Genomic DNA, 26,364 nt, shown 5'->3' with positions numbered 1-26,364 from the left:
CGGAACGGTATTATCTCTTGGCTCGTCGTTGGTCATACAATGAGCTGAACTTTTATCGTCTCCCACAGCCTGTTAAACTGACGGAATAAATGTTGTGTTAGGCCTTTGATAATTGGAACATTTAATAAACAGACGAAATTTTCAATAAATTTAATTTATAAATAATTGTCACAGATGCTGTTCTTCGGGAAAAATATTGTTTAGCCGAAATCGACTACATAACCTTTACGTAAAAAACTTTTAATTATTTCTTTCTAGCTTCATAAGTCTCCGAAAAGACAAAATTACTAAATAATTTCGGCTAAACGAAAGTTGATCTTTTCACCGATGAGTTGACATTGGTTTTCAAAATGGCCTCTTAGGAAGAATTTTATCACTGCTAAACCTTTTCTCAAAAATGTATATTGTGTTCTAAATGGAAATTTTGTTTAAAATTATTGAAGATCTTTGAGGTATATATATATATATATATATATATATATATATATATATATATATATATATATATATATATATATATATATATATATATATCTATATATTAGATATTATCATTAACGTTTTTTTTTTATTGAAAATTACCCATCTAGCCAATAGCGACATATATATCTTTTGTCTACAAGCTATCTGAATAAATCACCTTTCCCCTTTTGTGTGGTTAAAATATTACTTCAAATTTAAAATAATTTAATGGATTCTTTAAATTAAAAGATTTGGTATCGCAAAAATGATTAAAATTTAGAGTGCTATTTGGTTATCACTTGTTATTATACATAACGAAACATTCAATGTATTCAATGTATTCAATGTATTGGGACATGTAGAAGGAATTACGGACTGATAAAAATTGCAATTTTCTACAAAATTGTGGATATTGTCATCCTAATAATTTTAGCACCAACTCCACATTTTATTTTTCATAATACCTTTAATTGGATTTTTCCAAGGCTCTGTTCCTTATGGCGAATCATTATTGAACTGCACAACTTAGTGGTCTTAGCTGTATTCCATAGGCGAAGAATTGAACATATGATTGTCAATGGTCTCGAGAATGGCAGGTAGAGGCACTTGGCTGTGCCTTAGTGTTTAAAATTATAATTATAGTTACTTTCCGGTAGTTGTTGCTGAGAATACTAAAACTATGCTTTCTAAAAATGAGAAAATTATTCTCAATGTGTTCCAAACTCTTCGCCACCAAAACTCAACATTTGGAGTTGTCAAGATATTTAAAATGTGTTCGAGTACGACTGAAGTTGAACAGTCAACAATATACAAACTTGTGCATTCCCTCACCAAGTCACCACAGAGAAGTACAGGAAGAAAATAGACTCTAATAAATAAAAACTGCCTAGTTTTTTTTTTCAAAGAAACTTCCAGAGGCTACTGTAATGCTTTTTACAAAACTTCTGGATTTCTGAAACAGTTTCAGTCAAGGTCTGAAGAAGCCAACAGGATGATTGGCGAAACGTCAGCAATTTCGACTAAGCAAAAACCGATGCAGGAGAAATCCAGAAGTTTTGTAAAAAGCAATAACTGCCAAGAATAATACACTCTTCTTTTTCTTTAGCGGTTCTCTACAGGGCGCAAGTGTCTAATCTTATCCACTCTCTTATATTTTTAAGCTATGAAAATTTTCGTCTTCCGGGACCCCTTCGGCCCTCTACCTTTCCATCCATGATCAGTCTCAAAAGTTGATATTTTTCTTCTCTGTTTATATGCATTAAATAGCTGATTTTGTGCCGTTTCACATGCTGCAGGAGTTCTCTGTTATCAGCATTTTTATAAAATTCTCATTCGTTGAATCTTCACCGTTGCCAAAATAATTTCTGAAATGAAGAAGAATCATTTCATTCCAGTATTGGTTAAAAGAAAATGTGGAAAATTTGTGGAAAAAACTCAATACAGAAAATCATTTTTAATAGAGAAAGAATAAAGACATCAATTTTTGAAATGAGAGAAGTTGAAACCTCCTTGCAAAAGCGAATAAAGACAGTTGATTTTAGAAAAACGCTGTTATTATTTCTCTAGACTCCAACTACTAGGAGGTACCAGGAACATGACCACTAATATTTACAAATTAGGTGGTAGGTATTTTAAATAGTAGATATAAAAAAGCTAATAATTAATATTGATTACAATTTATCTATTTTCATATGACTTACTTCTAATATAAGTTTTATTGACTCGATGTTAGAATAATTAATATCTCAATTACCTGTCCATCTCTATAAGAACAATTATGTAGCATTATTTTCCTCTTATTGTATGCAAATTGGTGTGTTTCTAAGTTAAGAAACGAAATATTTGGTTTAATTATAACACCATTAATCGAAAACTACAATTCACAAGTACAATTCTGCCTATAAGAGATACAAACCTAATTGTGGGTTGAGAATATAAGAAAAAAAAAAGATTATTTATAACAACATTTTTCAAGATTCTTAAGAAAAAAACTTATAAAATAATATAACTGAATTTCAAAAAAGTTATACCTACCCCCACCATTCTGAAAACTACTTTCAAGTTCTAGAATATCGTTAAAAACCCAATAAAACCGATTCAAAAAGCCAATCCAAAATTAAAATTAAGAAAAACCTTTCTTGCATTCTGCGATTTGTGAATTCTTATTTTGAAGACTACGGGCAAATATGGTTGGGAATTAGTAAAAACATTCGTGGTTACTAGGTATGTGACCTCGAAGATATGCGCCAAACTTCTAAGTTCATAATCGGATAAAAGCAATCTTGCCTCTAATAATTATGAACGCGTTAAATAAATTATAAACTGGGATCGGCTATAAATATAAGATCTTGCCTTAAAATACCGCAAACTGCACCCAATAAATCACAACTATAGCAAAGTCGAGCGGTAATTAATTTTGCTCTTAGTTTTTGTTAGTTGCCCGGTGAGAAAGCTTTACAAAGGAAATACGAAGTTATTGTGAGTTTATCTGCAGTTTATTACAATCTTATGCTTGCCCTGCCGCGAAATACATATAAAGATTTTACGTTGTACACCTTATTATTTTTGTTTTATTCAAATAGATGTCGATACGGCCACATTTTATCACTTTTTTTTTATTTTTCATAATTTGGAGACCCGTCCTTGACTTTGTTGCCAAGAAAATTTATTTACGACGCCGTTTTGTTGATTTGTTATACTTTTTCTTATTTATACTTTTGAAATAGTACTAGCAGATGGCCAGTATAAAACAAAACGTTTAATTTAAATCCCTCTGGCATTTCTAGGCGGAATCTTTTATTGTCGCATTTGTTCCTATTATCATTAATGTTATGTGGTTATATGAAATATCTTTTGGAAAAGGAAAGAAAGAAAGATTTGCCTAAACCGCAAATTATGGTATATAGTACGAAGGAAATCCAGAAAATAAACTTCTAATTATGAAGGAATTAAAATTAATTTAGCGACGATTTCTAATGAATTCCATGAATAGTGAAAAAAAAAGGTCTAAACTCTTTGCTCTGCGGTTTACTACTTCTCGTAAAATATGTGTTTGCTAAATTTTCGATATTCTCGTATATTCGAAGAAATAAAAAAAAATAGAAAAACAAAATACTTATTTGATTTTTTAAACTTTATGAATTATGTGAAAAAAGCTTTATTTTTGATAATAAATCTTATAAATTGCAGATTGAATCTACTCCCTTCTATTTTTGATTTCCTAAATATTGAATTGATTGGAACTAATTAACTATAATCGGTTCACCAATGCTACCGTATTCGAGATTTTAAATAAAAATGGCAAGGAAACCATTAGCGTAGATATGGGTGACCGTATTAAGTTTTTCAGAAAAACTGATTCGACATTTGGTTGAGTTGGTTAAGGCGATTCGTGGTGAACAAGAAAGACACGTAGGACCGTTCTCAAAAATTTGGTTAGTTTTTGGTTAAATTTGGTTGTCTACATAGGCAAGGCCGATTTGTCGATACGACGTTGCTAGTTCTTCGAAAGTGGCATTAACTACGATATTTTAAATGTTAAGGTAAATATGCGAAAGAAGCTTACATTTTTTTATGAAACCTTATCATTTGAAGGACTTGTAATAATTGTCTTCCAGAATAGTTCCGCTTGAAAAAATGATATTCCCATTTTTTTAACCGGTATAATTACATTGCATTACACCCCTGTGTAATGCAACTGATCAAATTAAGAAGAATAAGGAAGCTATCATACAAAAATAAACCGAAATAGAAGGCGAAACAGAAAATCCAATAATATCCAGCGCGTAACCTTTAAAACGTCAGTATATCTGGAGTATTATTTATGTAATAGAATTAGTCTTTGCTATTTAAAAAATACATAATATTGCAAACAAGTGTCCTAACGGCAGCTTTAAATTCAACAAGAAGTTATATGGGTGTTATCTTAAACCTCGAATATCTCAAAAAGTAAGTAAAATTTTAATATAAGATAAATTACAAACTTACCTTATTTTTTGTCTTAGAATTGATATCTGAATAAAAATATAGGGTGTTCCATTCGGAAATCTTGAGATTTTGTTAATTGAATTCGTTAAAACGACACCACCTATTTGGGATACCCTGTATAAGCTAATGGGTATTTGTCAAACTGATTGAGTAATGCATAATCTCCTTACTCTGCTGATAAATTTTCGTTGTAGTACCGGCATCAGTAGCGTCATAACACCTTTTTATATGGGGACTATCAAAAACTAACCAAAACCACAATTTCTGGCTAAACTATGCAAAATTCGAATATCAACTTATTGAGAAAGTGACTTTTATTTTAACCAGAGATTCAAAAATGTCGAAATATGCAGGGTATTCCATCTAAAATAACAAAGATTGATGTCGGGTGGGCAGTTTTGGGACACCCTGTATTAAGAAATTTATAATATTTTAATAATAATAGATATGCGAATTTTTAATGAAGTACTAATAAAATCGGAAAATTAAAAAAAAAATATCATACCATGTAAAATATAATTTGCCAATAGTAAAGATGCAAATAAACCATATATATTATTTACGATGAAACATCTTCATCATCAGAGCCAAAATTGGAACTGCTATTACCAGAAAATGATCCTTTTTCTGTGGTTAGTCTGGAGAGCTGCCTTACAAACCAATATTACTGCAGGATCATCGTGCCTCACTTACAAGCTTCTTATTAAAAAATATTTTACATTGAGATCACATCCACTCTATGGCATTAACTATATAAGGCTAACGAGGCAATCTTAAAACTTTACCTATTTTAGCAATTATTTCGTCTGTAACATACGGTAAGTTTGTTTTGTAATGAAATAAATAGATAAAAGTAATAATAGATAGTCCAAGGATTATTGTGTTCTTTGTTTTTTATGAAGTAACGAAAAATTTTGATTGATAAATTGATAAATCTTGTTTCATCTATCCATACAATCTTAAATGGAAAATCTTTATCTACTACTACTATCTACAAAATTCCACACATTGCTCAGCACCCTCAGGATTGTGCGCCTGGAATATGTTTGCTTTAACACTAGCCATTTTTAGGAACGAACTTTGCCAACAACTGCTGGGACCCTTGACCATTATCACAGGGCCAGTAAGTTAGTAAATTTGGACGATTGCAGCTCTGAAACTTATATATATTTCTGTTTCCTTGGAAGGTTTTTAGCATTTATTGACCTATTTTTATATCTATGTTCTGTTGATTTTAAAAGTCCTATTGCTGCAATTAAATATATCAATATAAAAATTATGTCCTAATTAATTTAAATCTATATTGTAAATTAAATTATTACAAATTATAAGACATATAAGCTTAGAGGAAATAATAACAATAATTAATAATAATTAAACGTTGTATGTTACAATAATTAGTAAATAATGAATGAAACAATGAAGCTATTTTAAGGCTGCTAAATTGCTATAATTCAGTGTCCCATTGCCCGTAATAGGTGCTGTTGAAGCCAAAAAAGTATTTAAAGAAATTAATTATTTAAGTAACTACACATATTATGGCTATACGCACATAATTTAAATGGATGGAACGGTTAATATAAAACAACTATTATAATAGGTGTGGAACAAAGAAAATAAAAAAATTAAAATCATACGATTTATAGGAACGCTTCAAGAGTTGCTTATGGTGTGATGGAATTGTAAAAATATTATGAACATCTCTTCTATAGGCTACTCGTCTCAGCAGATGTGGAGGGCTTTTATACTTTAATATTTTATAAAAGAAACATGTTGTATGCAGGATACGCCGATTAACCATATTCCCTACGACGGATCCAATATATAAGACACAAGCAGGAATTTTGAAGTTTTTGAAATGCGGTGTGTGTCAAAAGCATTCAAACAAGCACCATAAACATTGTCACAAAAATTAAGTGGTGATAAAATTAGAGATTCGCACAGTATCTTTTTGATATTGCTATTTGAATAGTGGCTAGGTGCAAATATTGATTTTAGAGAAAAGTATCCGACCTTAAGTTTTGAAGTTATATGTTCTTATTATAGGTTCTTGGTTCTCCAGACTAGTGACTTCTTCCGATTCGTTAACCCTCAGTGTTTCTAAGCTGTACGGTTTTCCTTCCGCAAATAGGGTGTATTTTTTTATTTCAACAGGTTTGTTTTCGTGTCCTGCAATTTGTACATATTTTCTTAATAGCTTCCGATCCGAGTACTCTTTTATATATTCGTAGGTTCTTTAATTTTTTTGAGTTGTTAAGAATAAGATGGCGGACGGATTTTATTTTTTTCAGCCTTTCCTATTCGATAAAATTTTCTGCAATCGGTCTGCCGGCAGGATACTTTAGAGTAATCTTTAAGTATTTTTATAAATTGAAGTAGCTCGTCTGATTTTATCTCTTGTTCTTGGATGTTGTACACAAGTAAGTTATAATTTTTTGTTGCTTTTTCAAAATTCAGTTATTTTTCTTTCACAGCTTTGTTTTCACTTCTCAGAAATTCGTTTTCCAATCTTATGTTATGTTGGTTTGATGTTACTAATCCTTGGATTAAATTATAGATTTGGTTCGTAGTTATTTCGTTACTTCCCATTATTCGGACATTTTTCGTATGTGGTCGACTTTTCTACAGTTTGTTTTTATTTGCACAAAAAAACTGATGCGTTTGCCGATAAGAACTTATAATGCTCGATATTTGCAGGTTAAATTTGGCTACTTAAGTTATTGATAGGTCTAATATATGGTATTTCTTAGAATATGTTATATCTACATACCTGTGGTGGCCAAGGTAAACATGCTGGATACCCATTATTTTTCCGGAATGCATATTCGGAGCACCACGCAATCTAATGTTTCACTTGTTAAAGCAGACCAGGGAATTCGAAGGACATCAGGGACTCGGTAATTCGTTTTATGTGAAGACGGAGAGATTATTTCGGTAATGCAGCATTTTTAAACTCTGTAAGCACTTTCGGATACGTTCCATTGAGCCGAACGTATTTCCGAATTTCAAGGCAAAAGATCGCTAGGAGGTTCTCTCTAAAAATTCGCATATAATTCTGTCAACTTTACCAGGAGTTGAACATAGTTTGCGACGCCCATTATGCATCTAAATCGAGTTTTAAAAACACCAATGCATCTTTCCACAGTACTTCGGGATTGTAATGCATATCCTGAATCCCTTAACAACAAATATATTCCTTTGACCTCGAATGAAAGAAACAAATAGGATTAAAATATACCTCAAAATACAATAATACAACAATACAATACAATAAATGGCATAAAAATAAAGTAAGTGCTGAAGAGTGCAACTTTTTTATCATATTCATTCAAAAACAATGACTGATGTATCACATACTATACATAGAGAAGAGCAAAAAATAAAGATATTTAGATCTTTCCTGCAGCATATTGAGTTTCCAATCACCAAGGCACGCCATATAAATGCGTCATTTATTAATCCGTCACGTCCACTTGTTATGTATATTTTTTGGAATGACATGATTCCTGGGAAACCACCTTGTTCCATTTTAATTTCAGCATTTCCTTGTTGAGTTTGGAGGAAACAGATCCAATTATTAGACAATTACTGACAGTTTGGAGAACACAGATTCGATGATTAGACAGTTGTTGCGCAATCAGTTCTTGTGGCTTTGGAATTCTTGAATTCATATCATTATTTTTCGTGTGTGAGAGCAATTCATTAAATAAATTGAGAACTAGCTCCTTGTTTAACCGAGACAATCCAATGAATCTATCCTCTCTTGCAAATTAAATGGATCACTTCTATCTCTCATTACTTTTTTGCAATTTATAGATTTTTGAAATTTTTATGTCCTAAGAGGTTTCAGGATAGAATTCGAACATAACAAATACCTACCTGTAATGCGGGTATTCGTTCAATATTTTACGCTAATTTAAATTAAATGAAATGTGCAAAAACGAAGTAACAAATATCAGTTAACCAAAATACAAAAAAATTGATGTGGAGTATAATTATACATACCCGACCGACGAAACGGATCTTGGCGAATGATAGTCGAGAAGTCTAGAGAAATGTTTACGGAGTAACCTCTGTATGTAACGACGGTTTCCCTTCGCATCTGCATCTCTATATACTCTCTATGATACAAGTTACAGAGCCCCAGTCCTGATACCATTCACTCGTCCCGTCGATCTAGTGATCATCGCAAACCGAAAAAGTCGACGCTAATAAAACGCCAATAGTCAATACAAAAGTTTCAATTCGCTTGTTGCAGACCACCCCGTGGTAGTGACAAAAAAAAAACAGATCGCGGCGGCATAAAAACGGAGTTATCCGACCAAATCCGCGCTAATACAAAGTTTAAATAAGTTCGTCCGAGTGAGATAGCGCGAACGGCGAGTTTTTATTGAGCGCAGGTTATTTGCGAATACATTTAACGAAATTTTAAGCAATTCGAGTTAGTTTAATAGAGTGGTGGAGTCGAAATTGGCAAACCCGGACCCGGAGTTCTCTGTCCCTCTTTCTCTCTCGCTCATACCGTATTCCGGCAACGAGTCGTCTGGTATAACTAAAACTCATCAAATTTGCGGCCGTGTTGACAATGTGGATTATATTCAACCTGTGCGGGGTTGATAATCTCATCTTAAGGATACAGAAATTTCTGCATAACTTTGATCATCTTGCGAATTACGACGATGCGTGGAATATAAAACAGACGCGATAGCGTATTCACGTCGGATATCCGGCGCCATTATTTTTACTTTATGAAATGTACGGGGCTTGTAAGATATTGAGAGGATTTTTGTCCGTGCCTTGTCACGGCCCTTTCATGCAAATGCGTTCTTATTAAAACGTCTCGAGCAGAAAAAATCCGTGACTCGTTTATAAGGGCGAACGATATTTTTATTACATTGTAAACGGACAAGGGTGTGTTTTTGTGTCGGAATTCAATGCAAATATTTTATTCACAAAGATCCTAATTAAAATGATTATATGATTTTCAACTGACGTCAGACATATGTAATAGCAAAATACAAAACAGTTTCAAATTTTTTCAAAAAATTTCAATCCTTAATTGATATTTTGTAATTTTCTATCTATTTTGTATAATTGGGCTTCAACCTAGGGGTAAAATCCGGCTCGAAATGTCATTTTTTCGATCTTGCTTCATCGAGTTCCTCTGTCTTCTTCTTATGCCCTTTCATATTTAATATCCAATCCCAGATCTTAATTACTCATTACATTCTTTTCAAGTATCCATTTTTTTGTCTATTATGTCGCCTTCAATGTTCATTTTATCCTTATATTTGTACTTCTATTCTCAACCGGTGTCTTGAAGAAGGTTAAAGAAAATATTTTTTCTACTCCTTCTCTAAAATGTTATCGCAAAATATCACTTTAAGATATTCGTTAACCACTGTCGCGAACTAATTCGGACGTTTCCGGCACTTTGGTTATCAGTTTGGGAGAGATCGAATGTTTTCGGTAGATTATAAGCGCTAATGGCATTGTGACGTTTGTCAGTTCTGATATCGTCTCACGCGCCACTCAGTGAACTGTTTTGCACGAGTTTATCCAGAAACTAATGAGTTTAGAAACGCCCTTATAAACTTCTTCAGAGACTAGTTTTGGAAATTTTGAAACAAACTTTCGCAAGGAAAGAACACTATAGTATAAAAATCTATCGACGAAGAGTTTAGCAATACTTTGAAATTGCCAATTAATATTTACATAACTAACAATTTTAAGGAATTCAGGAAATAAATGGAAATTAATTCAAACTTAGGACGAATATGAAAACCCTGTACGTTTCGCGTTTCCATTGATTGATTCTGATTTTTTTTTAATATTTAAATAAACCGAATGGGAGATGAAGTGGGCAGAGAAGAAGTTTCCTAATTTTAAGTAACTCTAACTTCGATATTTCTTTGCCCGTGGTTTTGGTCGATGTATCAGTATTGCCGAGTATTCGATATCTTCTCGCTGTACAGGTTGATTAATTAATTTAATCCAACAAAAAAATATTTTTTTTATGAAGAATTTGACAAAATCGGTGAGATATGTAAAAAATTTTATGCAGTTGTTAACGAGATGTTAACCTGTGATGCTCCCAACATATTTAAGGACGTTGCAGGATTCACCTTTCATATATTTTGATATCTCAAAAACATTGATTGAGTTATAAAAAAATAACCATTTCGGAAACTAAATTTTAACACTCTCCACTAAGCGACATTTTACTAGGACATATTTGATTCAAAATCAGTATTTTCACGAGTTTCATTGATTCATTCATTACGGACTGCCTTGTCCAAATTATAGTCTCCAAAATTTAAAAAAAAAGTTATATCAAATAAATAGGTAACTGTGGCAGTTACATTTTATAGTTTTAGTTTTAATTCTTCGTAAACCTCATATTAACGTAAGACATAATTTAGGACGGGCTAATGGTATCAAATTCATTGAAATATTATTATGCTTTACATACAAAAATTTTGTTTCTCGCTGCGAAATTATCATTACAAAACACATTAATACATTTTTTTAAAAGCACATACCTGGAGATCAAAAAATATGCCACAAAAAACTTGAATTAAATATACCTATGCTCTCTTTATCAATGCGAGGGAGTTACAAATCCTTATTGATCTGTAAAATGTAGTGGCCTTAGCCTTATTTTATAGGCCTAGTATGGTATTGTATTGTATAATGGCCCCGAGAGTGGCAAGTAGACGGAACAGGTTGCTGGGCCTTGGTTTTTCAAATTTAAATTATAGTTACTTTCCAGCAGTTATTTGCAACGTTTGTTTTTGAAATTGGATAAGGTTTCTGAATTTATTGCTGAGAAACGAGGCAGTAAAACTGCGCTTTCTAAAAATAACAAAATTATTATTTTCAATTTGTTCGCCACCAAAACTCAACATTCGGAGTTGCAAAAATAATTGAAATGTTTTCGAATATGACTGAAGTTGAACAATTAACGATATACCGAGATAAACTTGGCCCCATAGGAAGAATAATACACTCCTTTTTTAGTAATATCCATCTTCGACAAAATAATATCTGAAATAAAAAATAATTGTGGAAAACTGTGAGGAAAACGACTTTTCATTACGAAACAACTCAAAACACACTACTTTTAAAATGAGTTGAAATTCCCTCGCAAGAGAGAATGGAGACAGTGAATTGTGAAAAATGGACTCGAACACGCGATTAAAATAGTACAAAGAATGCGGGAAGCTGTTAACTCAGTAGAAACCACTGGAAAGCCCCTTATTATTTCTCTCCAACGACTAAAGTTCGTCTACTCGGAATATGATAAATAAAATGGATTTTTAGATTTATCTTCTTTCATATTGTCACTTCTATAAAGTTTTTATTTATTTGATCTTAATAATTAATATCTCAATTATTTGGGCATTTCTATAATTATTTATTTTATTTATTTTGTTATTGTAATAACGCCGCTGTCACATTAATTTCATCGGCCAAACTCGTCTTTCTATTGTATGCAAATTGGTGTGACACAAATTTAAGAATGATTCGAGGTGTGTAGGTCACAAAAACTGAAATACGGAAACTATCAATGCAACTTATTTGAACTTTCTGATATAACTCGTAAGTTGCCCATCCTGTTTGATGATCCACGTCACTGCAAATTTACATTTTATTACTGTCTCGCATCAAGAAACGCATAGAAACTGACAAGACGTTTAATTCACATCTCTTTCGAAGGTGATTCCTGAAGGGCTTGAACATTAAAATTTAACGATCACTATAAAAATTATTTTAAGTGCGAGATTGATTGGCAATGAATTTAGAATTTTAGATTTTTGTGTGTTAAGTTGAAAATTTTGCTCCATTACGATTAACTATGGATTACTTGTTAGCGAGCGTTGGTAGAATCAGCCCTAAAGGGTCGCGTTTCGGCAATCGACCTCCCGTCTAAATAATTGAGCGAGCGGGGTTAACTAATAAGACATATCATAGCGAAAAGGAGTGTGGGCGGGGAAACACCCCGGTAATACCCGACGCCGCGGAGCGCCAATTTCCGTAAATTACACATAGCTTTGTTTTCGGCTGTGTGCACAAATCTTCCCCGAAAGCAATTTTGCGCCCGTAGCGGGGATAGTTACGTTTTTCGTTGGGCTATAAAGATTCATTACGTCCTGTTCCAACGAACACACACACACACACACACACACACACACACACACACACACAGACCAAAATTTCACTCGACCATTCGTTCACCTTTTTGGCAATAAAAGGTCGACGGGTTAGTTTTTTTTTTTGCTCCTTTCGAATTAAATCCCTTCCCGCGTTGACGGGTTATTAAACTCTCGCACCGCGCTAATGGGGTAAGCGTGTCCGAAAAGCATGCGGGATTATTTCTGAGCGCGCGTCATGTTTAAATTTTGATTAGCTATAGAAACATCTAATGCCGTCAATGTCCGGTCCCATTCTCTGACAGTGCAGTGACAACGAATAAGTTTTAATTGCAATTCGCTCTGTATGAAGCGATCGTAGGAGAAGTCAAATCGACACAAGCGTTGCCAGTGGTCAGTTGAAGGACTAAAGGAGAGTGTTTTAAATAAAGAGTTGTTGTGTCGTGAATTGTAAACATACCAATGGACAAAGCGACTTCAAATTTGATAAATTTGCTACTTGAGGTGGCTTTTACTCCATTTATCAAAATAAATAAGAACTAAAAGTTTAGATTTTCACGAAATTATATATTTTGACATGACAAACACCGTGTCTTTATCAAATGTAATATTTACAAACCTACCTGCTACTATATATACCGAAAAAAGACCATAAAACCTTAATTAATATTATTGTGAGAATTTAAGTTCAATAAAGGAGAGGTATTTAAATCTAATTGTAAATGTCCAAAATCCCAAAAATCAGGTGTCTACAGGTTAAAATGTGGATCTTGTCCTAAAACTTATATTGGACAAACAGGTAGATCCTTCAAGAAACGCATTAACGAACATAAAAAAGCGTTTAAAAACAATAGTCTAGATTCTAATTATGCTACATACTTAACCACAGAAAAACACATCTTTGACGACAATTCTGATATTTTACATACAGCCACAAAAATAGAAAATTTAATTTATTGGAAGTCATGGAGATTAACAAAATGAGGCATTCAAATATATTGCTTAACGATTAATTAGATTTAAATACCTCTTCTTTATTGAACTTAAATTCTCACAACAATATTAATTAAGGTTTGTCATGTCAAAATATATAATTTCGTGAAAATCGGAACTTTTAGTTCTTATTTATTTTGATAAATGGATTTTCATCAAGTAAAAGCCACCTCAGTTCAATTTTTGAAGGAAGCTGAAATTGGATTGAATTGAATTGGATTGGATTGAATTTCTCAAATATCACTAGTAGAAACTATCAAAATAAAGCTTCTGAAAATAACGTAATATTTACACGTGCAGATAAAACGAAGACAGTCATAGCTATCGATCTCCCAGAATATATTTCAAAAATCAACAATTTTCTTAAACCAGAACTTTTTCAATGCATCAAACACGATCCTACCGAGTTATATTAAAGACAAGTCAAGGAAATAATTACTCCACACTATTTAGTAACAAAGACATATATTTTTTGACAATTATGAATGCACAACCGCCGAAATTATATTCTTTAGTTAAATTACATAAACAAGATATGCCCATTAGACCAGTCATGCTTATGTAATAGCTCCAGCAGTTAAACTCTCTACAAAATTAGTAAATATTTTAAAGTTCCACACAGATTTTTAAACCAAAATTTGCAATAAAAAATTCTTTTGAATTAATTAACAAAATTAAAGATATGAAAATACCTTCTAACCCAACACTATTGTCTTTTAATGTACAAAACTTATTTCCCAGTATTCCACCTATGGATGTGATAGATTTAGTAGATTTCACCCTAGCTCGGAAACAGGTTAACCCATTGGTGAAACGAGATTTATTAGATTGCTTAATAGTATCTTTAGACCAAAATTATTTTGAATTTAATGGACAGATTTATATCTCTAAAGAAGGTTTGATTATGGGAAACCCACTTAGTCCTTAGCCGAGATTTTTATGGATAATTTGGAAAATATCATACTAGAACATCCTTTAAGTAAAAGTTTTTTATGGTGGTATAGATACGTGGATGATGTCTTTGTTTGCTTTGTTGGAACGGACAGACCATTGAATTCTTTTTTAAATTACATTAACTCAATACATAATCGTAAAAAAATCACTATCGAAATTGAATTTTTTGGACTTAACCATTACGAAAGCGCAAAACAAATTAGATTTCTCAATATATCATAAACCTTCACACGGACACAGTCATACATAACAGCTCAAATCACCCTTATACAGACAAAATGGCTGCATTTAACTCTTTTATACACAGACTTCTTAATACGCCACTCTCAACACAAAATTACAACAAAGAACTTAATATCATTAAACAAATTGCACTGAACAACGGCTAAAATCCGTCCATTATGGATAAAATTATAAATAAAAAACAAATACAGACAACAGTAAACTCATTTTATCCGAAACCTAATACAGAACACGAACAATTTAAAACACTAGACTGAAACTGTTTCGGTCAAGTCAAGGTCTGAAGAAGCCAACAGAATTATTGGCGAAACGTTAGCAAGTTGGAATCAGCAAAAACCGACGCAGGAGTAATCCAGAAGTTTTGTAAAAAGCATTACAGTAGCCTGTGGAAGTTTCTTTGAAAAATAAAAAAAAATGCTATAAGGAGCACTATGCTAATATTATGTGAACAAATATTAACGCAAATTCTATTCATAATAATAATTAATTTGTTTAATGCCGTTGATGGAGCACCCAATCCATATGATCGTATTTGTAGTGATAATTTTATTGGAGCTTAAAAATCAGTAGATGAACTAAGTCCTAGCTAGGTTCGTATTATATTTACTTCAGTTTATAAGTGTCCAAAAGTAAATCAATCCTTAGCGATAACAGGTAAAATTATTTGCCAAATAGAGATTAACAACAATGATAATTTTTATGAATAGTTGGATAAAAGTAAAATCACCGTTTATATTTAATTATCAGTCCGATGTTGCAGAATCAGTAGTGTGATGAGTGATATCCTCTAGTTCTCTGTATAAAATTCGATCAAGAGTGTCAAATTGATTTTTGTTCAAACTCTGATGTAAATTCTCAAAATACACTGACGAGCAAAAAATTTAGGTGACTCAAGTATTTACAACTTTTTTGGGAAAAAAAGTTTCACCGAATCGTCGATCTAGTTGCTGGTAGAAAAAATATCTATCCTACTCTATTTGGTTAACTAAATTTAACATTTAACCAGAAAATCTTATGTTAGTTGTTTTCATGATTTTGCCTCAATAGAGAAAATATCACAAACAATATAAACAAATTTCAAAGCCAAAAAAGAAAGAAGCAACAATTAATAATATTGAGAAAACCTGAAAATTAATAACGTGTATTTTCTCCTCTTGCGTTTATGACTGCCTGTAATCGACGAGGCGCTGGTTTGAATTAAATTACGGATTACTTTTTAGTCGATGTTGTTCCATTTCTGCATTAGCAACTCTCTCAGCTCTAGCTGTCCGCTCCATCTCATCCCACACATGTGCGATGAGGTTCATGTCTGGACTGAATGCTGGGAAATCAAACTGCCTAATTCCCACCTCATCTAGATATTGACTGACAATTCTGGCGGTGTTGCTCATTAAAGGCATAGCATGGTCATCCAGGATGTCTGTGAGCTGTCACAGAGCTATTCTATGCGTGCTTCCAAAGTGATTCCCGCCCAAATCATAACAGCACTAGACGACTTTCATCAATACAACCTGGGGCATATATCTTTCTCTGGGTCTCCTCAATGCTCTCCGACGTCCATCTGAGCATATGAGGCAAAAACGGGATTTATCGGAAAACAGTACCTTGTACCATTCATAATAATTTCAGTCTAAGTGATTTTGGGCAAAAGCTAATCTTGTTATTCGATGTCGTCGATGCAATGGCGGCTCTGTAGCTATCCTTCGACAACGAAGCTTTCTTCTAACAGCCCGTTCGCTAACATTGTCATTTCTAACCTCTTGCAGTTGATTTCGAAGTCAAACAGCTGTCCTATTCCGCAAACCTGAGGACATCAAAAATCGGTCATCCCTTAGGTTGGTGATCCTTCGTCGATCGGATCCTGGTCTTTTAGTAATCAAACCAATCTCTTCCTAGCGTTGGTATAAATTTTGTAAAGCACATCTTATAATCGCATATAGGATCAACAATAGGATCGAAAGGCATTATGACCAGTTGAATACACCTTTTTAAATGAACAGTAAACTGCAAAGCACGTAACGCACGAATTTTTAATTAGGCCGAGCTTATGTTACTTCATAAAAAGTCAAAACCACGACGACAATAACTGACAGATAACAATATCTCCATCCGCATTTGCTAGAAAGCAAATCACTGTCTACTAGAGCGACGATTAGGCGATAATTTATTTTTTTGAAATAATTTGAAATTTCTTGAGTCCCCTAAATCTAGTTATTAAAAATTTTTCGTCTCTGTGAACTTCAATTAAACAACTTCCATCTTGTACCGGTTAATATCCGACGGTCATTCCACTGACATCACTTGAACTTGAATTTGAGTGTGATAAGGATCACACTTTTTTCAGTATTAAACGATTTGAAGCAAGACACACGAATAACAAATAAATAAAACATAAAAAAAACATAATTTTTAGGTTATGGCATTTAATTAAACAAAAAAGTCAGAAGCAGTATAGCAAGAAGTATAATAGCAAACCTTTCGTAATATTTTATTGTTCTATTTTCGTTTTTAGGAAAAAAAAAAGGAAAATATTTGTCCGCCATACTTTTTTCTATTTATTCCGATTTGTCAAAAACGAGTGGACTAAAATATAAAGTGTCTTAGTTGTAATAGGAATAAGAGATTCTATTAAATACATATATAATATACAGAGTATTCATTCCATAAAAAAATATTATATATGTCAGAAAATTGATAGCGTTTTGTTTTATACGTCACTTGGCTACCAACCCTACATTTTGTTTTTTTTTGTTTACCTTGATATCTCTAAAAACAAAAAAGTTACAGGCAATGTTATCAAGATAAATTGAACCCACGGTACATTTCAAAATTTTCTAGTTGACATCTCAACAACATAACCAGGATAAAAAATATGTATTTAGATAATAAACAACTAAATGTGATATAAACAATAATATCATGAAAAATAGAACGAGTGACGTTGGAAAGGCGATAACTATTGTTCATTTTTTACTAATCTTGTTTATCGATATATAAACATTTCGAAAGTGAGCCAGGCAACTCTTCTACTTCTAAGCCAGTGACATCTTTCTTATTCAATAGAAAAGCTTTTCTTGTTATAGATTTTAGGAATTGTATACATTAGGCGTTGTTGAACCTTACTGTGCTTAAAACTTATCGCATTAATTATTTGTAGAGTTATACTGTATACAGGGTTTCCTAAATTGCCATTAAACCTTTAAAAATAGGGTCACCGCAATATTTGAGATACTTCCGACCAGACAATAAATTTATTGTTTAGAAATAGAATAACAAATCATTCGGTATGACAATAACAAAGAAAATGAAGAAGGATTAATTTTAAATAGAAATAAGTAATAAAACATTAATTGGAAGTTATATTTGAATGAATTTTGCGAGAATTTGTTGCGAACTATCTCCAATGGACACCGGGTTACAGCTCTGAGGTCTTTGTTCGCCTAAAATGCTGTGCACGAACCGATAAAAACTTCAATAATTCAAAAAGTACAAGAGCTCGGACACTTCGCTTGCTTCTCCATCCACATTGATAATTTACTACAAAAGTCTGTACAAAATATAAAATAATCACGACCGATAAAACTTCTCTTTCTTTTTTCATAGACTAGATATACCAAATTTTCTGGAATGTCTCTCACACAAGTATTAATAACACAACAATTCATAAGTCAGAAATGTCTTATAATTGCAAAAATATCAAGCACGTAGTGTTCCTTAGCATCTATCTGCTAAGTAAAAACAACTGCGTAAGTTTTCTTTTCACATGTGAAATGTTTAGGCTTTCCAACTACGTCATAAACTGTTACTACTACAAAAGTAGAGACATAAATTTTGACACACATCGTTATCGATATATCTTCTTTTTAGCGCTTCGTACATCGGCCCAGAAAACGTCATTAAAACTTAAACGTGCTCAATTGCACCGCCGACAATTAGTAAACAGTGAGCTAACGAGTGTGTCGATTAAAACTGAAGCCGTTCAACGTGCATTAATGATCAGAAACAAGCGGGTTGGAGTGGCCCCTTCTGGTTTGAAAACTCGCGTAATTATTATTTCATGCAGTTTCCGGGGATACTGTGCAGTGCCGTTGCCGTCGGCGTCGGGACGCTTGCTTGGATGAGGTCTGACGGCGAACCTCAAGTGCGTTTTAAAGAGCCATCGAAGTAAAGTTGCTCTCTTGACCACGCAGCCGTCGTTGGTATTAAACATTTTTGGAATCGCTGAAGGTAAAGTTTCGAGATTGTAATATTGCGGAAATGTCGAGATTTTCCTGTGATGCAATTTCAGGCCAAATATATAAGTTTCTTCGCGTCCTTTAACGGTGCTTACGGGAGATTTTCGATGTTATTCGGACGGAACGTATCGGTTATAACATTGATTCATTGCGGCGCTCTTGAAAATATTTAGAATTTGCGAACCATTTTTGTAGGGTTTTTGGTCGGAATCTTGTGGTGCGAACTGTTATCTTCCTAAAGAGTTTCTAATAATTCCACTTGAAATCAAAATGATCTGTCGCTTGGGACGAATGCATTCTTTTAGAATTGATAAATTTATATTAAATTGCAAAATCAAGTGTGAAGCCACGAGCGTAAAGCAGAATTAAAAGGAGTGTACTTTAAAACCCCACTAATAGAGAGGTAACCTCCGATAGATAAATTAAATCATTGGCGAATAGCTTAAAGATTACCTTAATTAATTATTATAAAAATATTTTCGAATTTAATAGAAATAGTCTAGATATAAGTAAAAGTATATTGCTGGAAATTTAGTTTAAATTCATAAATCTTTGGAGTTCGGTTAGAATTCATAGCGGAAATTTTATGGAATTCGTCTGAAATTCTTTTCAATTCTTCTGGAATTCCATAATATCTACACCCACTCTGGTTTGTGGTGGATTGGGATATTTCCAAAATAGAAATTAAAGATATTTCTGAATATTAGTTACTATATCAGTACATATTAAGTATATATTGATATCAGAATCTTAATATCTGCATAGCAAAAACGATAAAAAAGGAAGACTACTGCATCCAAGCGACGAAGTGGCACTCTACTGTCAGAAGTTGGTTCGTAAACAGAAACAAGAAAAAACACTATGCACTAACTACTCCTAAGCACTTAAAAAGCAAAACCTATCAAACCGTTAATAGAGAGTGACCCTTCTACGTCTATATCTGCCTTCCATTTTCATCGTAGAAGTTACAAAAAATTTATTGCTTTTGCAGTTCGTCGGTGTTCTTCCAGTACAGCAATATGAATGGACATTTTGTGCCTTACATTGCTTCATGGAAGATGGCTAGTTCCGTAGTTGCTAGGATTTTAGTTTTATTTTATTTTAAATAACGATTGGGTGTGTTAACTAACTGGTGAGTCTTTTTGGTTTTCGAGGTGTAGTTGTAGTTGCAATCTCAGTATTTATATTCTATTTAGTATTACATAGGAGGTAATATCTTGAACAAACAGATAGTGCTGTCCAGTTACACCCTTTGTCGCTAGAGGCCATACACACAGAGCAGACAACGTAACTGCGCATGCTTTAGGGACAACATATAAATCAGTATTTTTTACTGCTCCCAATATAGTTACACTTAAGTCTCACTATTACTGTTCCTGTTACTAAAGCTACAAATCAGACTTCAACATTCAGTAACCGGTGAGATATTTCATTAACGAAAAGTTACACGCGACATGTTTAGCACTGTAAACATCGGCGTAACCGTAAAACGGATCGCACTAAACCCTCGTATTAATTGATACAATCCATTTTATTAATGAATTAAAACCCATGTTACGGCTTGAGGCGCCGTAAAAATCCTGTAAAGAACTTTTAATCGTCCAATGTTCTCCGCGTTTCGTCTTTACTATCAATAGAAAGGCTATACGTATGGGTTGTAAACGAAATTTCGTGTTTTAGTGCCGCACGAAGAATTTTAGAATGCAATAAAACCGTTGGCTATTTTTAAGACTCGCCGGTTTCAGTTTTATTTCCGCCGTGGTGTGTCGTTGCGGACGGTCGAAAAATAGGTTCAAATTTCTATTTTCGCTGAGCGCGTGTTTATAAATATCTTATTGGGGTAACGTGTTCTGAGAACCCAACATTTAGAGCGGAACGACTAAAGTCACTTAGAAAGGACGACGACTTTAAAAGATTTTTTGTTCCACGATAACTACGCGGAAAGTTTGTAAAAATTGACCAAGTTGATTCCACCAAAAGAAGACCAATAAATATATTTTAACTTGCCAAACCTTGAGGTAGTTTTCAATTACCACAAGCTCGGACTCATACCAAATTTATTTTTAATACATCTAGACCTGGTCAGTTGGGAACAAATTAAAACACTAAAAGAACGAAATTAAATAAACAAGTCAATTTAGTATGCTTGTAGCACGAACAGTGGCAGTCAGCATTTTTTGGATTGAAGAAACCGGAATATGTCCTTTCTGGAACATCATTTCCTACAAAAATTACAGTACCTCAAAATGGAAATCGAAGGCAATTATGTTTATTCAAATTAATATTAAAAATGGTATTTTATTGGATAAAAATAAAATGAGTTGGAAACCTTGAACAACTTTTTCGCTCCAGACTCAAATTTGTTTGGGTTTGAATTAAATGGAATTTGTAAGTCTCTTTCTTGTCCATTTAAATTAAGTTGTAAAACATAAATGTAAAATATTGACTTGAAAAACTCGTCACATAACATTAAAAATAGTGACTTTTAAAGCCAATGAGTACCGTAGGTTTACAGTTTTCATTGTTTTTTTGATTTTGCTACGGTTACCAAATAAAACATAGTCTACTATAAAAATATAAATGGTAATTTCGGACTATGCCAAAAGCTAGTTATTAGCAACTAATTACCCAATTTTGACCACAGTCCGATCGTATTTCCAAGCCAACTGATATGCTCTCTAGTGCCATATGCGCAAAATTACCATCAAATATAGCCCGCCGAGTTTCCTATGGCGCATAGCAAGTTATTCTATACTCTCCAATAAAAAAAATGCGGATGTCACACCTTTTAGGATCGTTTCATCCTTCAATTAAAAAAAGAAAATGGAAGTAATTTTTATTTTTCCATCCAATTTTAATCTGAAATTACATCAGCTTAAACTAAACTTGGAAATATGATTAATGTACTTTAATTAAACGAATAAGATACGACTTGGAGTCGAAATGAAATTTAACGAGCAAATGACTCATCTTTCGCCAAACTTTTCCGAACTTTTGGCGCAAGTTTAGTCAGAAACACTTAATTCCCATTGCGGCAGATACTATTTTAAAAATCGCTCGAAAATTATTTCAGACAATTGACAATTCGCATTTTAAATTAATGCTACGCTACGACGGTTTCGGACACAACCACACTATTAATGTAAATAAACTCTTTTAATGGGCAAGATTAACCGTATCCGCAAAACGGGTCAGGAACTTTACAAATTACAGAAGTGTTTTGGGACTTGCTTTAGTTACGCCTCCTATCATACAAATTACCTGAGCCTAAAACGGCCCAGGAACAAATTGTTCTCCAACGATTTCAGTAGCGTCCCTGTAAATGCTGCCCACCTAGCGTTTCAGTTCAGTTCAGTAAAATGAGGTTTTAGATATATATTACGATGCAAAGTGTTGTGAGGTTGAAGTAAAACCTCGAGTTCTTACCGAGATGATTTTCGTAATCAAAATTCCGGAATATTATTTTGACCAGATTTTAGTAATTTTTATATTTCTCTTTTTCACTTTTGTGGTTAATCATTTTCTCCCTGTAGTACTTCAAATCAGATTATAATAAAAAAATATTGCAGACAATTGGATGGTATTATTGGTATTGAATTTGAATACTTCTTACGCTTCTAATATGCTGTGAATTTTTCTTCTTACAGTTAGAGTGTACGCCCCTGTACCGTGCGAAAGTTCAGTACTCTCCAAACCGAATTATATAATAAATTAGCCAAGTAGATTTACTGCTTTATATAATTAAATTTAGTTGCCTTTTATAGTGCGCCGGTGGCGAATAATTTTCAATAAATCAACCATATTTATAGTTGGGGAATTTAGAATTTATAAACAAACAAAACGCGTTGGGAGTACACGGTTCCCGGGGTCCAGACGGTCGGGGGTTCACCGCAAAACCGCCGGCCGTTTTCATACGGGGGCGGCAGCACCAACCGTTATAAATCGCCGCGATGTAGTCGAATCCAACCTCTCCTTTATGTTATTGTTGTTGTTTTCGGTTTCCTAACGTACCCAACATAGTTCCATTAATTAAAAAAAAATAAAAATTAAGGTACCTGTATTAATTAAATACTTTAAACTAATTGCTAACTAACAATAATTTACAAGAGTTCGTTCTTTTAAGGGGAATTTTTTAAACCTTTGGTTTTTATGAAAGATAAAAAGTGCCAGATGGCCTAACTAACTTACTACTTTTGCCATGTCATTGATCTTTGTTACATCCTTATTGTGAATACAACTTCCGGAAAAAGTTATTTGTATAAATTTGGGAACCAACGCACATGAACTTATTTTTGCACACCTTTCACTAACTTCTTGTTTTATAATATGTATGACAGAATAATTAATTTTTCATGAAGAACTGTTCATTTTTAATTAACAGTAAATAATAGTTATTATTTGAATACGTATATAATATGCGGATATGTTATCCTGGACTATTTAAAATAGCAATGCAATTTTGAAGTTGGGATACACATATATTCAAAATAAGTACGTGACTTTACTATGGCCTTAATTCGTACAGGTGCCTTATTTATTATTATTTACTTGCCTATGTTGACCTAAAACGCGTGTGTTTTAAAAGATTTCGATTTCTCGGATTTAATGTAATTCCAAAAATCTTGAATAACTTTATTGCGTTTTCTATGTCTCATTTTATTTTTCTTAAATTGGCGTTAGGGCTCTTGTGTGTGTGTGGGTATTTATTGTGATATAGGACTTGCGTTAAATAATGAATAAAAAAACACGACCCTCGCCCGTCTTTACGTCCAAATTTCCAAAAAAAAAAGGAATAAGTGAATCAATAACGATATTTATAGCAAAATTATTATAATTGATTATAATGTCCATTTTAAATTTGAGCCGATTCAAGAAAACTTTTTTTCGATAAAATACTGCAAATTAAATCCCTGGAATAGTTTGATTTTAGACTGTCCTCCATTAATCTACCCGCAACTGACAAATTACCTTTATTCATAATTTTTTTATTTTTTTATTGCTGCCACCATTTTGTCATCAAAATGTTGACACGTAAATGTAATTTCCCATCCCATTAATCAATTTAATTATTTTAACGTTTAGAGAAAAAAAAACATGAAAAAACAATGCTGTCCTTTAAATTTTACACGTGCTATAACATTCAATCAGAATCAAATCCTAATCCAGCAAGGTATGGTGTTTCTCAAAGTATATCTTCTTGGCTTTAGACGGCATTGTTGATTGCAAAACACCTAACTAGTTAGTATTGTAGGACAGCACATCAGTGTTTTAAAAATATAAAGATTCTATATTATATTATGTTTATTTTTTACAAAACTTCTGGATTCCTCCTGCGTCGGTTTTTGCTGAGTCGAAATTGCTGACGTTTCGCCAATCATCCTGTTGGCTTCTTCAGAGCAGTTTCAGTCAAGCCCTGAAGAAGCCAACAGGATGATTGGCGAAATATCAGCAATTTCGACTCAGCAAAAACCGACGCAGGAGGAATCCAGAAGTTTTGTAAAAAGTATTACAGTAGCCTGTGGAAGTTTCTTTGAAAAATTATATTATGTTTATTTAACCCAACTAATTTATCTTTTAATGGTAGTACTTAGTAATTAACATTCGATATAAATTAAAACGAACAATCTACGTTGCAAATGGGGAGAGAATTTTCTACGTACGGAGAAGAATGTTGGCACCTCTCTTTGTTAGACGATTATGCAGACGCATCCAACTTGAGCATCCAAATGCAGAGATTTAGAGAGAGTACTCAAACTACCGAAATGATGGGTACTCCACAGGAAATTGTAAACTCACCGAAGATATTAGAAAATTATATGAAAGGTAGAGCAACAACTGATGAAGGCTAGGTAAAAGTGGGGCTCGAAAAGCGGAATAAGACTGAAACCCCACATTTTTTTAAAGTAAACAATTTTTAAAAAATGCTAACAAAGCTATTATCTTGGTTCGGGTTTAAAGGCCGTCGTCGATTGGAATTACTTCCTAACGTTTCGCTAGCACGAGTGGCGAGCTTCTTCAGAGGTCCTTCCATCTCCGATGGAGACGTTGGACGTAGACGCAGTGCTAGCGAAACGTTAGGAAGTAATTCCAATCGACGACGGCCTTTAAACCCGAACCAAGATAATAGCTTATCAACGGGCCGCGAAAGCCTTAACCAATTTATAATGCTAACAAAGTAAACATTAGAAACACCCAATTCGTGATAGGCGAGAGAGGACAAAAATTCTCGTTTCCCAAATTTGGGTCGGTCTGCGAAAGTCTTTCCGCTCACGCAACACCCGAAGTAATCCGGCCCGGATTATACTTGGCGAAGCTTTCAGAAACTGCAAACTAGGCGGTAGCGATAATAGCGTACGTGAAAGTGTCCATTTCGAATAAACGAATTATCGTATTGGCGTTTAAGATAACTTGGAGAACCTTATCGCCTAATTTTTACTACTTCCTCAGGCCGAATGGTCCTGCTGAGACATTAAGGGAGAAATAAAAGCAAAACTTTGTTAAGGGTAACGAAATACTCAACCAGACGATTACATTAGGGTGAGAGGTTCGTGTTAGCTGACGTCGATGTATGCTTAGGCGACGGCGTAATGTATATATCGAGGAAATTAATAAGAGAACACATATCGCTTAATGGGCTAAATCTATTGTCGATGGCCATTTACGCAATTAATTTTGTTTTGCACCACAGGACCATGTTAGTAACGGTAACCGAATTTTTGCTGCGTATTCAGGAAGTTTTTTTTTGCATTCACAATTTATTTGTTCGTTTTTTGGTTTGTGTAACTAGAGTAACTCCATTTGCACCAATTGCACCCACTGCATTCGAAAGGTTACGTATCTTTAAACTCTAACTCAATCATACTGAACTTTGCACTGAAAGTAATCTCCAAGAAAATGAAACTCTATTCCGCATACTGTTTATATGTCATCTTCATAACGAGGATAGAACTTACCTGTTTAAAGATATGGAGTTCTTTCGTGGATAGTCTTACACCCACAGCCGGGTTCGATATCTATGCAGGATTCATGTCCATCGTGAAGTGAACGTCACTATTACATGATCGATTGAAGACGCCCGTACGCCCGAAGACACCCGATCACATAGAGCGGGAGCCAGTGGCGGGGTAAAATTCATATTTAATACCACTTTCTTGTTAAAGCCATATTTGCACAAATTACCCAGGGAAGTCGACAATATAAACTGGTGGTCTAGGCAAGAGGATCGGCCGACCGCTGACGAACTGTAGCAATCGCCACGTGCTATCCCGTTCTGAAATTCTTCGTCGAAGTTCGGGATATGTTTCATAACTCAGCATTTCTGTTAGAAGTAATTGTAG

General features: G+C 33.5%; 1 protein-coding gene across 1 annotated transcript in view; it reads right to left on the bottom strand.

Annotated features, from left to right (window-relative positions):
• LOC132697015 (muscleblind-like protein 2a) overlaps positions 1-26,052 on the bottom strand; it is a 471,687-nt gene extending 445,635 nt beyond the window's left edge. Inside the window, exon 1 of the mRNA XM_060662254.1 lies at positions 25,981-26,052. The gene's annotated coding sequence lies outside the window, so the exon portion shown is untranslated. The remainder of the gene's footprint in view (positions 1-25,980) is intronic.
• Between the last annotated feature and the right edge of the window lie 312 nt (positions 26,053-26,364).

This window comes from Cylas formicarius, unplaced genomic scaffold (genome assembly GCF_029955315.1).
Source record: "Cylas formicarius isolate icCylForm1 unplaced genomic scaffold, icCylForm1.1 PGA_scaffold_1__22_contigs__length_36826433, whole genome shotgun sequence".
In the NCBI taxonomy this organism is placed as follows: domain Eukaryota; kingdom Metazoa; phylum Arthropoda; class Insecta; order Coleoptera; family Brentidae; genus Cylas; species Cylas formicarius.
Note: the sequence above shows the minus strand (reverse complement) of the source record. Positions and strands in the feature narration are given on the sequence as shown.